The sequence below is a fragment of the Copadichromis virginalis genome, linkage group LG16 (assembly GCF_057382275.1).
Source record: "Copadichromis virginalis isolate Kocher_CV1m ecotype Utaka linkage group LG16, C_Virginalis_male_GT1.1, whole genome shotgun sequence".
Lineage (NCBI taxonomy): Eukaryota > Metazoa > Chordata > Actinopteri > Cichliformes > Cichlidae > Copadichromis > Copadichromis virginalis.
This window is the reverse complement of record NC_140633.1, coordinates 30,178,019-30,195,204: the sequence shown is the minus strand read 5'-3', so window position 1 is coordinate 30,195,204 and position 17,186 is coordinate 30,178,019. Positions and strand designations below refer to the sequence as shown.

At 40.1% G+C, this 17,186-nt stretch overlaps 1 protein-coding gene across 1 annotated transcript in view; it reads left to right on the top strand.

The window, feature by feature from the left end:
* The window catches only part of LOC146691054 (general transcription factor IIF subunit 2-like), a 64,944-nt gene that overhangs the window by 36,556 nt on the left and 11,202 nt on the right, over nucleotides 1-17,186 (top strand). The gene's annotated exons all lie outside the window — the stretch shown is intronic.

The window sequence follows — 17,186 nt, the reverse complement described above, 5'->3', positions numbered from 1 at the left end:
TTGAGGGCCTTGTGAAGGAAATGGACCAATTACAGTCCACGGTGGTCCGGTCATGAAGGACAGCTTTTGAATTGGTTAATGCTTTTGGCCTGTAGCCTCCTGTCAGGGGAAAAATGGTCCACTGGTCGCTCGGTACTAACGACTCACGCCGTCGCTGTTTACGTGTGTCCGTGTGTGCTTATTTTTGTTCTGCGTTTCACTCTTTCTTTTTTTTTTCTTTCTTTTTTTTTGTATCTCCTCCAGCGCGACTACAAATGTGAAAGAAATCACAGTTCATATCAAACACGAGGAAACACGCAGAGCGGCTCCAGCAGTGCTGACTGGTAACAGCGTGTGATAAAAACATAAAAGTCTGCGCATACCACGCAGATGATTTGGTCTGGTGCTTCATGCTTACACTCTAACACACTAAACACTATGTTAAATAACTGTAGTTGGGCTGAAAATGGAAGAAAAATTACCATTCTAGGAAGCTACTAAATAAATAACGGTAAATGATACGTATCAGTTTTGTGGTAGATGTTCATTTTATAGCAGAAGCTGCTCTAAAGTGTGAGTGTGCAAAATCAATGTGTACTTCAGCTTCCATGTGGTGATTTAATGATTTTGGTAAACATATAATCCATAAAAGAAACATCTTTGCATCAGTCTTATTATGCAGTCGCCTTTTAAGAACAGGTTTTCCTCGTGTCCTCTTTATTACTTGTTGGTGTTTCTATATTAGAAGTGGAAAATGTCAGCAGTCAGATTGCTCCCATGTTGAACTCCCTGCATTTCTTATTTATCACGCAAGCACTTACACAAACACTCAGGCCCGATAGCCTGCACACTAAATCCATGTTTACTCTTGATTCTGACCCGCGCAGCTACTGCTGCAGAAATATTTCAGTGCAGACGGTTTGTAACCTACTTTAGATGTGTTTTTACACCAGGGAGGCAATGCCAGTTAATTTGCATAATTTATCATCACTTGCACAGAAGTCTGGCAGTGACAAAATACCTGGGTTGTGGCGGTTTGTCACCGGAGGGCAACGGAGACGGGGCGCCTTCTTTTGCAGTGGTGTTTATGTTTGATTACTCACTAGCAAAATATTGTTAAGGCATTTAAATTTACTTGCCTTGTGAGAAAATACAGTTATACGAGTAGTGGAAGATTAGGTTATCTCGATGTAACATTTAGCGGTAGCAAGCTTGTCGAAAATGAGTAAAGCAGGCTAAAAAAATGCCTTTTACAGTGGGATAACTAAAGCTAGAGACTCGGGATTATCTGTTGAAGCCCTGCTGCAGTTGCTTACCAGTATATGAGTCAGAGGTGTGACGATATCTCGTTTATCGAAGTTTTTCATGGTAAATTTCTGAAGAAACTACTTAAGGTGAATAAAAATGTCCAGACATGGTTTGTGGTGTGGATTATTGGATACCAGCAGGATCAAGTTATCCTCTTATGTTTAGTTCATTAAGGAATCAATACAATAAGGATGCTTTTAAATCAGAGTGGGTAGTGACATTAAAACAAGTTTCTGATTACACCTCATTTTCTTATTTATGGTGAGGTACCAATGTGATGAATGACAGCCTCTGCATAAATTATAGAACATTTAGGCAAGGTCTTCAATTGGGAGATTACCCATGCAGCTTAGATTATTCAGATCAGGTCAGAATCCAGCAGTAACGGGCAGATGTCTTGGTGCTGAGTATGTTGTGAATATTGCAGAGTTTTGTGAATGACTTGTATCTGCATTTGGGTGCTTTTGGATCTGTTGGTTATCTATTTATTTCTTTTCTTTGTTTCCTTTCTGATGCGTAAAATGAAGTCCTGCCTTATGCATGGCTTCTCTTTTACCCCACAATGGATCTAATGAGAATGAGGGGGAAAAAAAATTAAAAGGCAGAAAAGAAAAAATGCATTATAATTAATTTAAGAGCTTCAACAAAATGATTATTGGTTACACCCCAGTGTGAAAAACCTAAAGCTATTCAGTTTAAAGAAAACCAGCAAATATTCACACTTGTTTCTGTAACTACTGAAAATTTTGGCTTGATTGCTTTAAAATATGTCAGTGAATAGCTGTTAAATCTAAATATATTAGAATGCAATACATTAAACTGAATAATCCCTGTGAGCATGAAAAATAGCTGCATTGCTGCACCTTTTAAGAATCAATAATGAAGCAGAAAGGTTATAAATCAGAGTATATTACATTAAAAAGTCTTTTTCATGTGTGTCTGCTTATTTGTAGATCCTCCATTTATCCCTGCTCTTTTACCCTTAATAACAGACAGAAATGAATAAAATAGGCTACACTGATTGCTTTTCCACCGAAAAAGCAACAAGTATGTTCCACTGATGCAACAGGTTATCACCCACTTACTCCTCAGAGCTGCTGCTGCTGCTGCTGCTGTAGATGTAAATGAATCATGTAGGCAAGTGCACTTGATTCACTTGAACTGAAACACTTTATTCAAACATGCGAGCGCTCTCTGATTGATGTGTGACTGAAATGCTTCTTTTCCTTGCCTACGTGGGGTAGTTGATCCCCAAAACGACGGCTCCTGCACGTCGCCTCTGTGATCTTTCTGTTCATAAGTGATTAGTTGTATCATCGTTAACGACACTCAATTGGAATCACAAACGAGGACAAGATGCAGCGGAGAGGATTGTGGGAGGTTTGACCTGCTTTCTGCTCTCTTTATTAAAACAGCCTCGCCGGGGACCGCCGTCGTCTTCAAACGTCGGTGGGAATCTGTTAGTCGCGGCTGTTGTCAAAGTGACAGCTTTTTGAATGTTTGAAATAAATTCCCCAAAATGCTGCTAGCAAGGACTCTCCTTCGCTCTTAAAGGTGGTGAATTATTCATAGAGTCGCTCTAAGAGCTTGTGGTGTAACATGGAGTCACTGACTGCTGTGAAGCTGGCATGGCAACCACTTAAAATGGGGTCTTGCGCGAGCTCGGAGCTGTCAATCTCTCGCTTTATTCATTATGGAAGTCTGTCTGCTGTAAAGGGTCTGCATGTGTTAGTCCCAGTGGATCGAGCTGATCAGATGGGAGCAGCGTATTTTTAAAATGATGACTGTGTGAATTTTGATTTGATCACAGCTACTTTTTCTTTTTATGAATATCAGCACCCTATTACCAATATTATTTTTTCAGTAATACAAACAAGCAAATATGACCCATGGAGGAAAAGGGGAAATATATCATAAACAATGTTTAAATGCACACGGAGCTCCCATCTCTATAAAAAACAAATAAATAAAAAAATCAACAAAAGGCTGCCTGATTTGTGATGAAAAACTATCCTGATGCTTAATATTACACCTCTTAAATATTGGTTTATTAGTATTTGTATGTAGTATATGTAGTATTTGCCTCACAGAGCTGCTGGCATGGGTGTAGAGCAGTTTTGTGTAACAAGTCAGAACTTCCTGAATAGAAAGAAACTGCTCAGGTATACATTCACCAGCCACTTTATTAAGTACATTTTGCTGGTACCGGGTTGGATCGCTTTTTGCCTTTCGATTTATATAGTGCCAAATCACTACAGTAGTCACCTCAAGGCGCTTTATATTATTATGGTAAATATCCTACAATAATACAGAGAAAGCCCAAATCAAATGGGCTATGAGCAAGCAATTGGTGACAGTGGGAAAGAAAAACTTCCATTTGACAGGAAGAAGCCTCGGGCAGAACCAGGCTCTGAGAAAACTGTCCTAATTCTTCATGGCACAGATAACAGCAATGTGCTCAAAACATTCCTCAGAGATTTTAGCTGTGTTGATGTGACAGCATCACACAGTGGCTGCAGAGTTGTCGGCTGCACATCCACGAACCAACCTCCCCTTTCTGTCGCATCCCATAGGTGCTCTTTTGGATTGAGATCTGCTGACTGTTGAGGCTTAGTACAGTGGGCATGGTCAGCAACAGTACTCAGGTAGGCTTTGATATTTAAATGCTCAGTTGGTGCTAAGGAGCCCAACATGTGCTAAAAAAATATCCCCCACAACACCACCAGCCTGACGCCATATTTAGACTTCTAAAGGGAATCTTTGCAGAGCCTACGACTTAACGTACATAAGCAGCCAACGTCATTGCTGGCATTTATGCTGGTGCTGGTGCATTATGTGTTAACTACCATGTGGTAATGTCCCAGAGTTTTATATGCCCTCCCACAACACTGATAAGGATGAGCAGAAGGGGATGGATGGATGGATAATTAGTCCTTATATTGAGATGATAATTATTCTCTGAACTATTTAAAAAAACAAGTGGACAAATGTATAGGAGGAATTGACGGTACTGCCCTTATGGTACTTAGCATGAATCCCCCATCAGTTGATACGAGGCAGCATGCATTCATGCTTTCATGTTGTTTATGCCAAATTCTGACCCTCTCAGCCTCAGCTTCTTCTCAGCCTCAGCTTGAAGCCACTCAGTAGACATTTTCTCTTTTTTGGACTGTTTTGCGTAAACCCCTGAGACGGTTCTTTGGGAAAATCCAAGCAGATCAGCAGTTTGTGAATATTCATACACACCAGACCATTTGGCACCAACGAGCGTGCCATATTCAAAGTCACTTAAATCACTTTTCTTCTCCTTTCTGATGCTCAGTTTGAATTTCAGCAGGTCACCGTGTCTACACGCCTAAATACACAGACTTCCTGCCGTGTGATCGCTGATTGGATATTTGGTTTAAAACCTAATTGCAACGTGCTCAGTGAGTACCTGCCAAGAAAATGAACATAGACCTGGTCAGGAAGAGGCTCAGATTTATCCAAGCTGCTAAAAAGTTTACTTCCACAATCCTGTGTTCTACATCACAATTAAAGCAGTATAAATGAATTTTATGCGTTATGATTTATACATTATTAAAAATGTTCAGAGGTCAAGATTCATTCAGAGGCTTTATTACCAGCAGGTCCACTGTATAGATCGGATTTGCAGAACAACATTATTTTCTGTTGCATCCTGACTGACTCCTTTAATTAAGTTAACGCTGCTGTGCCACATGCGTAAATGAGCACATCACTCTCAATTTAAAGGTCTTATTGTTTCTGCTGCTGGGTGATCCTTCGGGAAATTTTTACACGTGGCCAGCTGTGGGCAACCGACAGGAAGTCACTGAGTTCAATGCTCCTACAAAATCCCAGCTGAGTTTCAGTGATCCCTCAATTAACATCATTTCAAGATTAAAGGACGTAACTGTCTTCAATTTTCTTTATGAATCAAGCAGCAACCTGAAATTGAGCCAGGTTAAGAGCACATTTACAGGATAGTGAAAAAAGCAATTTCTCATTTGGAAACTGACGAGGTTGTTTTAATTGACACGTGTCCCTGCCACGGGCCTCACCTCGAGTAACAGCAGCCACTGAATGGGACCTTTGTACTGTGTTTGCGCTTTTGGTTCCTTTTTGGAGCATTTTAATGCAATTTTAATGCAATTTTATGACATGGCTTCCTGTGTAGCACAGCAAGCCGAAGAAGTCAGTGCTCCAGTTTTGGTGATTGAAATATTAGTACTTAATTAGTCGGTTACTTAGAAGTAATTAGGAGATTTGTGCTTTTATGTGTTGCACCTCCAATTGATGACCTAACGCTTGACCCTCTCGTCTAAATATGGCGAATTCTGGCTTTAAAAATGTATCTCAGCAGCCAAAATGCTAATGTAGAAGTTTGAAAATGCAGTGCCCAGAAACCGTAGACTGTATATAAATGATGACTGTAGCCACCATGACATCACTCTCTGTTTTTAGCTCTTTAAAACCAGATGCCTCGAACACAGGGCAGATCTGACTGAAACTGTGGAACCAAGGCTAATGCTTTGTTAATCATATGTCAATAACTGATGATTATACCTTTGTTTATCCATCTTAGTGGATAATAATGACCATAATTTACAAAATAAACATCATCTTGTATTTAGTGTGACTTCAAAGCATCAACAGAGCCCATAAATTGGTCAGAAAAGCATTTACTGAGGTCACAGGTCCAAGGAGCCGTGAGGAGTCCCTCTCTGCGGGAGATTAAAAGAATCCAGCTTAAAGGCATTTATCCAATGGATTCAGTATTTAGACAGATCCATCTTTTAGATAAAGCCTATAATCTTCATGGAAACTGCTCAGCTCATAACTATACTTTCATGGCTTGTATTCATCAATTAAAGTTCAGGTGTGTTTGTACAAAGACTGTCCTGAGAGGTTGGCAAATAATCAATGAAAGCTTCTTTAAGGGGTTTATAAGGTGGGCATATTTCATTTTCTACTGTTCTAGGAGAGCATGATCCCCTCCCAAAATGCATGATTGTATGATACCTGTAAAGGCACAAAGGTGAGATTTATAATAAAAGCCACTCTGACATTAAAATCCACCCTATTTTTATACCTTTTTTAAAAACTCTCAATGCTCCGTTTTGCCCAAGAGGTTTTAAGGTGAGAAACAGACTCATTTATGCCAGACCGGTCCACTCGTAATTAAATGGCCCAGCACTCCTCTGTGTATTTACGGCACTTCAAAGCCTACTTGTTGCATATGCTAATCAACTTTAAAATCAAAACGAGTGGGTTGAGTAGAAGTGCAAATGTCAGAAAATCACTTCAAAGTTAACGAATGGAATCATTAAATTTCTTTAATGAAGCAGCCTCTGGGCTTGGCAGATATGAGCTTTAATGGGAAATTATATTTGGAGATCCAATCAGTGACTTTGCCCCCGTCATGTCCTTACCCACCCCCCACCCTAGCAAACTCATTGCTTGCTCATTATGTTTAGACTAGCCTGCCACAGCTGTTGTATATGTATGTGTGCACACAGTGTGTTCATGTCTATTTCCCTTTGTCTGTTGTATTTAGTAGCTGATAAAGTAAACTCCCAAGTATAAAAATTTGATGATGTCTAAAAGCTAGATGCATAAACTTCATTCAAGTTTCCAGACCTAAACAAAAACATCAAAATGATTAAACTTTAATCCCACGCATTTTTGTTGTATGAATTTTTAATATTAATCAAACTCAATTATTCCACATAAAGTCAACCAATTTTTTAAATATATACAATAGCTTAGGTGTGTTTTAAGAAGCTGTACAAAATATAGCCTTAATATTATTAATATTTTCGGTGTTAAAACCTTCAGAGTACAAAGGGGTGAATCAAAATTCATGTTATTGTTTGAGCATTTATGAGTCGTCAGAATGCTTTAAGTACGGGAGCTGCCTACATGATATTTTCATATTTCAAGATCTATTTTATTCACAATTCACTGCGGGGGTTTTTTTCTATAACTCTTCCATAACAAGCTACATTATTATCATGATATATCATAGCTTCAGTAGGAAGAAGCTTCACAAATGTAATGTAAGATTAACATTGTAACGTTGTAACGTTAAAGTAAGAGAAATAAGTATTGGTGCCCTGGATGTTTGATCCATTTTTCTCATAACTCACTTGAAGAACTTTAAAGAGAGTATTCATTGTATACTTTTAAGGGTCAAATTACCATGTGGGGTAGGTCAAAATAAGTTATAATATAGCAAAGGTTTCCAGTTCAGTGTCAACTATATGCTTTGTCAAAGAGGAAAGTCTTAAGCTTGTTCTTAAAGGTAGAGACAGCTTCTGTCCAGCCTGGGAACTGGTTCCACAGACTCACAGTTGTCTAACATAGCAGTAATAAAGGCACGAACTAGTGTTTTAGCATCACTCTGAGGTTTCTAATTTTGGAGATGTTGCGCAAATGGAAAAAACCAGTCTGACATATTTGTTTAGTATGCGCATTGAAAAGCACATCCTGGTCAACAACAGACTCCCAAGATTCCTCACAGTGTTCACAGTGTTACTGCAGGCCAAGCTAACAGAGTACCAGAGTAAGCATCTAGTTACACAACATATTTATAAGATTTTTAAAGCCGAGTACAATAACCTCAGTTTCATCTCAATTTAGAAACAGAAAATAAAAGTCATCCAGGTCTTTAAGGCATTCCTGTAGTTTAAATAATTGGTGTGTTTTATCTGACTCCATGGATTTCACATATTCATTAGTGTAGTTCTGACATATCACATGGATCAACCAAGAAGTAGTACCATCCATCCATTTTTGTCATTGATCTGGGTGCATATTTTGGTTGTAGCGGTCTAAACAGAGACACTGAAGTGTTCCTGAGCCAGCTGACAAATGTAATCTCTGCAGCATGTTCTGAGTGTATCCGGGGATCTCTTCCCAGTTTGATATGAAACGCCTCACCTAAAAGGATTCCTGAAGGCATCCTCGTCAGATCCCCAAACCACCTCAACTGGCTTCTTTTCATCAGTTGTTTGTACTCATGATGTCATTCTTTTGGTCACTGCCCACAGCTCGTGGTCAGGGTAAGGCTGGGAATGCAGATCAAACAGCAAATCAGCAGCTTTTTCCTCAATATTCTCTCTTACAAAAAATAGTCTGGAAACAAATGCTAATATATATATTTCTTATCTTTTGCCTTTTGAACACATAGAGAGGCCTGGAGAAGCATTTACTGTTTAAATAACAATACTTTGGTCAGAGTTAATAGGGTTTCACCACTTCGGTGGCGCTGTCAAGGTTCTCCAACAAAGGCCAAAGCAGCAGCAGTCATTATGTGCAGAGCTGTGACTTTTTATAGCCCCATATTATTAACTCATCACATATAAACCATCATCAAGTGTGAAGTCATGAGGTTAATCATATAATAATGAACATTTCTCAAACACCAAAAGGGCTTCACAACAAAGCACCTGGAAAAAAATATCCCTACATCAGTAACTACGGCCCTGAAAGTAACCAGAGTACAATAATTTACAAATACTTTCAGGTGCATGCATTTATTGATGATGGAGTCAAGAAGTATACAAAATCTATTTGGATGCAAAAAATGAAGAAGTAAGCCACAATTAACTGAGTAAAATAAGTAAGGAAGTGGATGTTTCAGCATCGAAATGATCCTGAAGCAAAGCGAGACCTGCTGAAAAAAACTGATAAGGAGAAATCAAAGTCTAAATCTCTCCAAAGACCAGTGATGTCAGCGTGTTGATGCCCCGGAGAGGATGATCTGAAAGCTTTGCTCAAATGCTGAGCAAAGATTTCACCTACTGCAGAAACGGACTCATTAAATACATATAAAAGCTCCATTGCAATTCTTTAAGATCCAAGATCTGAAAAACTTGATACAAAACCTTGACGTTTAATGAAGCCACTGTCCAGACATATTACTCTATATTGATAATGTATTTATTTTTATGGAATATCTTAAATATCTTACCTACAATGACATTGAAGTTTGGCCTAAATGCACAAACACCTTTTTGGATTTCAGTAAAGTGTCCAGGTTTAACGATATTTTGCATATCATATAGCTGCTATAATAAATTTATTTGTAACACTTAAATGAGAGTAACACTTCTATATGATGATAGTAATATTTCTGGAAACGTTTGAGTTTTGGATCTCTGTTAACTGCAGTGCTTTTCTTTATTGTGCAGTGTTTTTTGTATTTTTTTTTAAGCATTGATTTGCTTGTGTGTCTTTTTTTTCCCAAGCTACAGTGCTCTGCTTTACGTACATACACTTGTACTGATGAAATTAAGAGAGAGACTAAAGTAGGATGAATTATGATACAGTTTGCATTGTTCTTCATGATGTTACTCTCCAGTTTTTAGAACAAACATATTTTCCTGCATCTCAACTATATAAAAGAAACTGTGCTGCTACATGTTTTTTATTTTTATTTTTATTTTTTTACAACTCCCATGTCTGCACTGCTTTCCACTGCACTATATTGTGGCTCTGACTGCGGCACTTTTAGATGGTATTTTTTGTTATTATAATATCAATCATGCTTAACTGTCCAAAAAACTGAACACAGTCACTTTGCTATACATACAATACAATTTAAAAGCAACCCAAAGCAATAGATCTGTCACTACTGCTACTTGGAAAATCATGGAGGCTGTAATAGTGCAGAGTGCAGAGCTGGGTTAGGCCACACGTTTTCACTGACACTGAAAAAGAAAAACAAAAAAACAAAACGCTCATAATAACCTTTCAACAAATTTTTTATTCAGATGGCATGAGAGGGAATCAGACAGCTACACTGGCTTTAGCTAATCTAGTCTGTGACAAGAGACTTCGGCTAATCAAAACCCTTTTAGGTTATCTGTATGAAAAGGAACGGTCTACACAGAAGGTAAGACTTTGCAGAGGACTTGAACCTGGGATAACAGGGTTGGAGTCTTGTGCAAAGCCAAAACTGAGGATTGCCTAATGCTTGCTTTACAGCATAGCTCTTTGTGCACCTTCCCAAAAACAAAAGTACAAGTCACAAAGACATAGACCTCAACAAATGTGACTGGTATGTTTGGAAGTTATATAGAAGGACTGGTACGGTGTCTGCGCTAAACACCAAACAGACTGAGACTCGACAACAAGATAAAAGGAACATGGAGAAAGCGTGATAACTGAAACAAGGAATATAATACGCACAATAGGGTTGGGCGATATGTAAAAATTTTCCAACCGGGAATCGTCAGTCGAACAATGTGTGATATATTCGCGCATGTGCAGACTTTTTGATGGGCGGGGCAATGTAATCATGGGCGGGGCAATGTAATCATGCATTTTTTTTCTTACGTATTCTTTTTTTTCCTGACTTGTATTTTCCTCCGTTTTAAATAATTTCCCCCAGGGATCAATAAAGTATTCTGATTCTGATTCTGATGCATGGACTGATTTGCGCGTTTACAACACAGAAGAAGTACAAACGGGGACGAACTAATTAAAAATAAATAAATAAATAAAAAAACGCTATCAGCATTAATGCAGCTTAAACGCGATCATCACAATTAAGATTTTTAACAGTCTCAACCCATCTGGAGCGCAGAATGAACAAAATTTGGACAAACTGCTGATATGTGTTGACAGAGAAGCCAAGAAAGGGCCATTTTTGTACATTTCTGCCTACTGCGGCTTTAATTGAACCATTTCCAGTTGAGATCTGATCTGCTGCTGCACTACATCACCCCTGTGTTTACGTCTTCTTAGTTCATGATTGTAAATGAAGTGGGTAAAACGTTAGTTACGTGTTATAAGGAAATCCAGCACACGAAGGTATAAAAGTAAGCAGTGCACAAGTCTAGAAGAAATCAGCTGATTTTCACATGACCATACATCGATTGTAGATTCACACCTTATACTTCCATCTCCACTTCATCTTATCACCTACAGCTGGCTCTAGAAAACCATGTGTATGCGCGTGTGTGCGTTCTCACTGCGCCATCTGTCTTTATTCCTGAGAGCAAAAACTAGTGTAAACCCATGAAGATCACAGTTGGCAATATATCCAGGAGGTCACCGGGCTTCAATCCCATCCCAGCTGAGGTCGGAGGAAAGAATGCTGTTTTTGAGCAGAAATGAAATTATAATAATAAAACAGAACCGGGGTCACCTGAAGAGCCTGGAGCACAGTAACAAAAGCTGCTTATGCAATGGGTTAGATCTTGTGTTTGTAAGAGCAAAATCTTTTTGTAGCTGCCGAATGAAGCTTGAGGTCAATAAACGTTGAAAAAAAATAAAAATTAAATGGATGCGCTGTTAGGCGAGAAGAGAAAGCATCCGTGCCTGATGAATTTCTTTGACGTATTTATTGCTCTGATTCTATATGCAGGCTTTCTGCATGTTAGTGAAACAGATGAGAACAGATGGAGAGACGGTGTTGGTGGATGAAGGTCTAGTGGGCGGAAAGCTGTTTGTTGTTTTAACATTAGGAAGGTCACAGCTTTGAGGAAAGGGCCTCGGAGCAGATGGAGGTAAGAGATGAGCATGAGGGGGTGGACGAGTGACCTCCTCGCGCTTGTGTCTCTCTTCCTCTGCCGTCTTCACTCGGACACTTTTCGCTTCTCTGCTCTTACAGAATTAGCTAAATGTAATGGCATTAAATGTATTTACACATCTGGATTATAGCTGATACAGGTCTTGACTTCTCCGTGGCCTATTTATTTTCTTTTTTCCGTCATTTATTAGTAATTATTCAGCTGTTTAATGCTTTAGTTGTTGAATCAGACATGGCCTCGTATTCTTAAAAGCTTTGCTCAGATCTCAATAAATTTTAAATTATCATGCCGCTCTTTAATCAGCTAATTTACTTAATCTCCTGGCTTCTTTTGTATTAAGTGGTGCTAATATTATGAATAGATTGAACTGCAGTAAATGGGTGTGCTTTTTATTAAGAGGGAAAATATGCCAATGTTCTTGGCACTTTGCATTTTTGTCTGCTCGCCTAAATCACTGTGGGCACCACCACTGTGTACAGTAATTGTTAGCTCTGCTGTTCTGTGATAAAATGATTGGTGGTCATAAAAATATTACCCTTGAACAATTGCCTCGCTGGAGCTTCTTTTGTCAGCTTTCTTTTGTCTTGGTTGCACTTTCAAACGTGAGGACATATTGAAGAAGTCTGTTTGATTAATAACGATTGGGCGCCTTGGAAAAAGCAAACCCTGAAGACCGCTGAATATATTGAAATGTGCTGCAATTAGAGTCAGCGTGTGCGCTGATGGTCTTTGTTCCCAATCTGTTATCTGGCAGAGCTTCATCTGTGAGAAGAGAAAATGTATTTTGAATAGATCTGTATGAAATAAAAGAACAAGGGTGCGTGAAGCAGTGGGCTAAAAGCAGAGGGAGGGATTTTCTTTGGGGGGGGGGACACATTGTCTGATATAAATTTCCAGTTCGAGTGTTTGTCTTCAAACAAAGAGATAAAAATGCAAAATAAAAATGGAAGAAAGGGTCCTTGAATTTGGTAAAGCTGTTATAAAAGAAAAAAAAATCATTAACAGAAAAAGTGCTGCTTTTAAAAGCCAGCCTGATTGAAGACATGACCGGGCTGTGATGCAGATGTGCTCAGCGGACGTCAGCTCTGATGTGGAAACACCTGAAGCGCTTTCTATTTTTATTGTAATAATTATGCAACTTACGATGTATTTGGCCTTTTTAAACTGCAGGAACTCGGCACCCAACACAATATGTCTTTGGATGACATCACTGTCAGCGGCTGCGCGCATACCTTTTCCTTTTGGGGATCGGACTGTGCCGTCTGTATTCAGGATGGTGTTGTAAGTCGGCGTTAGGTTATCTTTGTTAAATTCAGGCCTCTGTAATTTATAGTATGACATGATGGGCAGGCAGAGAGGAAGTGCGAGTGTTACGCAACAATGTGGGAGACGAGTGATTCCAGCTAAAACCTGAAAAAGAGTGAAGTGCATCTGGACATTTGTCTCTGCCACTGTTTTCTTCACATGTAAGAGACGCTGAACCGGAAAAGCGCTCTACTGGTCTTGAGTGCACTTTGCAGAGTGAGACTGCGACCTTGAATATATAGAAAGAGTAAGGAGGAGTCCAGCAGCATGTGGTATGACCCCCCACAGAGCCCCGATGGCAACATCAGTGAGTCAGTCTGGGATTACATAAAGAGGCAGGAGGCACTTAAAAAGAAAAGTTTTTTTAGTTTCCTGGACTTTATCTGAAGCCAGTTGATTTAAAGTCTCACTTTCAACTCTTTGAACACTGTAAAACACAGCAGAAAGTTACAAAAGTACAGTTTACTCAACTCAGTCTGAGAAAGTGTCTTGATGTAATCTTAAATATCCAGCTAAGGAAATCCATAAAAGCTGAGATGTTTCTCCCACTGAAAACGCTACGCCCAGACGAACAGAATCAACTTCTTGGGATCAGTCCGAGATTGTCCTTATCCCCCCAAAAACACCACCAAATTCTTATTTTAACCAACAGTGTAATGCTTTAAAATGAACCACCCTCTAGTGATGATGTGGAAAAAGTCACTGGTGGAATCACCATCTATAGTAGGGTGGGCGATAAAGCCTCAAAATTATTTTATGATTATTACATTTGCGATATATAAATTATACTGAAAATCATTTTATCTGTGACTGCAGTTCGCAGGCAGCAGCAAAATTAAATAAAGGCCATTTTCCACCCTTCTTTTCCAATCAGCTGTTGTCAGTGATGACACACTGCCTCAAAGTGTGAATCTACTGCCACAAGCTCCCAAGACCAAGCATTATAGTGCAGTAGCAGTGACACAGCGTTTGTCGAATGTAAGCACTCTGGTTTTATCTGGTGTAAAATTATAAAATAACTGCTGAACACTTTAGTTTAACAGTAACTAAAGTAACATTACAGAAGCTGAACAGTAATGTCATTAATAAAACTGAAAAATATCTTTTTCACTGGGTTTTTGCATGTTGGGTGGAGCTTTTTAATTTTTACCACTGTGTAACCACATCAGTAACTTTTGTCCTTCCTGTCGTATGGACTCGTATTTCCTCCTCGCAGCCATTATACCCCTGTTGCCAACTGTAATCTTTCTGGGTTTACGTTAGTTTTAGCTCTGAGCAGTTGATAGCTGTAGTTGTCTTTGGTGTTGCAGTTTTCTCCTGTGCAGTACCATCTAATCTTATAGAGTCATGCATGTACCTTTCCGTTCTGCCACCTGAGCTACAATAAGTCTATGTCATGGTTGTGTCTGTGGGTTAAATGAATCTAATGTACAGGATCACGCAGGTGGTCTCAGAATCTCATCTCTGCTTTTCACGGATGATGTGGTTCTGTTGGCGTCATCGGGTAGTGGCCTCCAGCTCGCACTGGAACGGTTCGCAGCCATGGTTCTCAGCCAGAAAAGGGTGATCCACTCTGGGTCGGGGACGAGTTCCTGGCCCAAGTGGAGGAGTTTAAGTATCTTGGGGTCTTGTTCACGAGTGACTGGAGAAGGGAGCCGGAGATCGACAGACGAATTGGTGCTGTGGCTGCAGTGATGCGGACGCTGCACCGGTCCATTGTGATGAAGAGAGAGATGAGCGTAAAAGCGAAGCTCTCGATTTACCGGTCGATCTACATCCCTGCCCTCACCTATGGTCACTAGTAGTGACCGAAAGAACAGGATAGTGGATACAAGCCATGGAAATGAGCTTCCTCCGAAGGGTGGCTGGAGACCCCTTAAGAGATAGGGTGACAAGTTCAGACATCTGGGAGGGACTCAGAGTAGAGCCACTGCTGCTCCATATCAAAAGGAGCCAGTTGAGGTGGTTCGGGCATCTGACAAGGATCCCTCCTGGGCGAGGTGTTCCTGGCATGTCCCACCGGGAGGAGGCCCCGGGGCATGCTGAAGAGATTAAATCTCTCAGCTGGCCTGGGAACGCCTTGGTGTTTTCCCGGACAAGCTGGGTGAAGTGGCTGAGGAGAGGGAGGTCTGGGCTTCTCTGCTACCCCCACGACCTGGGCCCGGATAAGCAGAAGAAGATGGATGGATGGAGGATCATGCAATGCTGCTGATGTCCAATTGCTCACAAAGATCAAATACAAATAAGGGAGATGGGAGTCATGTGCAAAATCAAACTAAAGCGGAAGAAGACTAAAAACCCACCTCACATTGGGCTGTCTGATTCAGGCTTCTGTTCTAAACCAGTGTTGGTAAGCTTAAATTATAAATCCAAACCTGATAACAGGACTGCCACAGCCAGTCAGCACACGCTCAGGATGAATCAGAGAGGAGAGGGCTGGTTGATTAGTTTTTGCTAGCATACAGAGGCATGCACAGCCTGATTCTGAAAACATCACACGATTTTACCCTTGGAGATTCTTTAGCCATCTTCTGTGTTAGACAATGTTGATTTAAAAAAACAAAACAAGTCATCCGACAATAACGATCACAATTTCAGCTGCTTTATTCAAGCATCCTCACCTGGAGATTTGCTTCATTCACATGTGTTTTATTCCTCAGGAATCCTAATATGGAAAAGGAAAATAAAAAGCATGACAAAGAGAGAATCTGTTCACGTCGGTGTGGTTGTGTTATGTTATATTCATGATTTCATTGATATGGTTGAGTAACAGCCATGACATTTCTGTATCACTGAAGAGTAATGAGGCCCTGTGAATGATATGTGCGTGGGAGAATTAAAATATCGATCGTCTGTTGAAGGTGTGGACCACAATATTCATGTAGCGCTCGAGTTTTATAGTAAAGCCGTTGTGCAGGAGTCTGCAGCTCGTCTCAAGTGTTCCTCCCACACAGACGCCTGAAGCTACATTTGATGTGGTCAGTCATCATCCCATGCTGGTCCTCTCGCTCTCTCTCTGCTGTTCATGCTGTTCATGTTTACAAAGGCGCTTCTCTGCTACAATCAGTGTCCTTTCGGGCCTCGGAAAGAGGAAACTGGAAGACTTGAATGGCAGGAGGAAAACAATCCGCTTGTCCTTGAATCTGTTTGACCGCAACTACTTCATAACGGGGATGAAGGCGAAGGATGCTCAACGGCGCGGTGCTTGTGTGCACACGTTTCTCATGTGTGGGTGTGTTTTTAGGCGTGTTGCTCTGGCACTCACTGGCCAATAATTGCACATAATTGCATCCATTAGTGGGGGAAAAAAAGATGAACATTAGTGAGAAATCTCTGACACCTTAGTGTTTGTCCCCTCAAGATTTAAAAAACGGACTCTTGGCGGGCAGTTGATGAAATGTTGTGTGACACATAATGTCAGGTGGTGGTGTGATGGTTACTATGGTGACTGTGGCGTTGCATCTGCTTTTTGTTCAGCTTTGGTCATCACTGAATACGTAAACATATATACATACATGCATGCATACATGCAGTCACTTATCTTGCAGACAAGGGCTCCATTGTTGAATATAAAAAAGGTTTTTGTTTTTTTTCTTTCTTTTTAAACACAAGCGAGCCGCAGCACTGAGTGACATGTTCAGCCTCTGTGATCTACAAAGTGCAAATTTATCCACTGCTTATAATAGTCCCCAACAAATTCACTGTTTCCACCTGTTTTCCCTGTTTTCTAAAATGGAAACGACACGACTAAACAAAATGTAAATAATTAAAGGACTGCTTTTTAATCAGAGTGTAGCATCAAGTAATTTAAACTTCTTGAATATTGATCTGGTCAGTTACGTAACAGAGGAGGTTGTTAATCAGTTTCAGCTGATTTGCTGGTAATTAAATTGGCAACAATGAGACAACCCCCAAAACACTTCTAAAGGTTGAGGCCACAGACTGATTAGTTTTTCCACTCTGGTTTTGCATTTGGCTTGGGTCAGTGTCAGTACTGGTAGCATGAGACAATACCTCTCCCAGCACAGTCTCAAGAGCGAGTAGGAGCTCTCA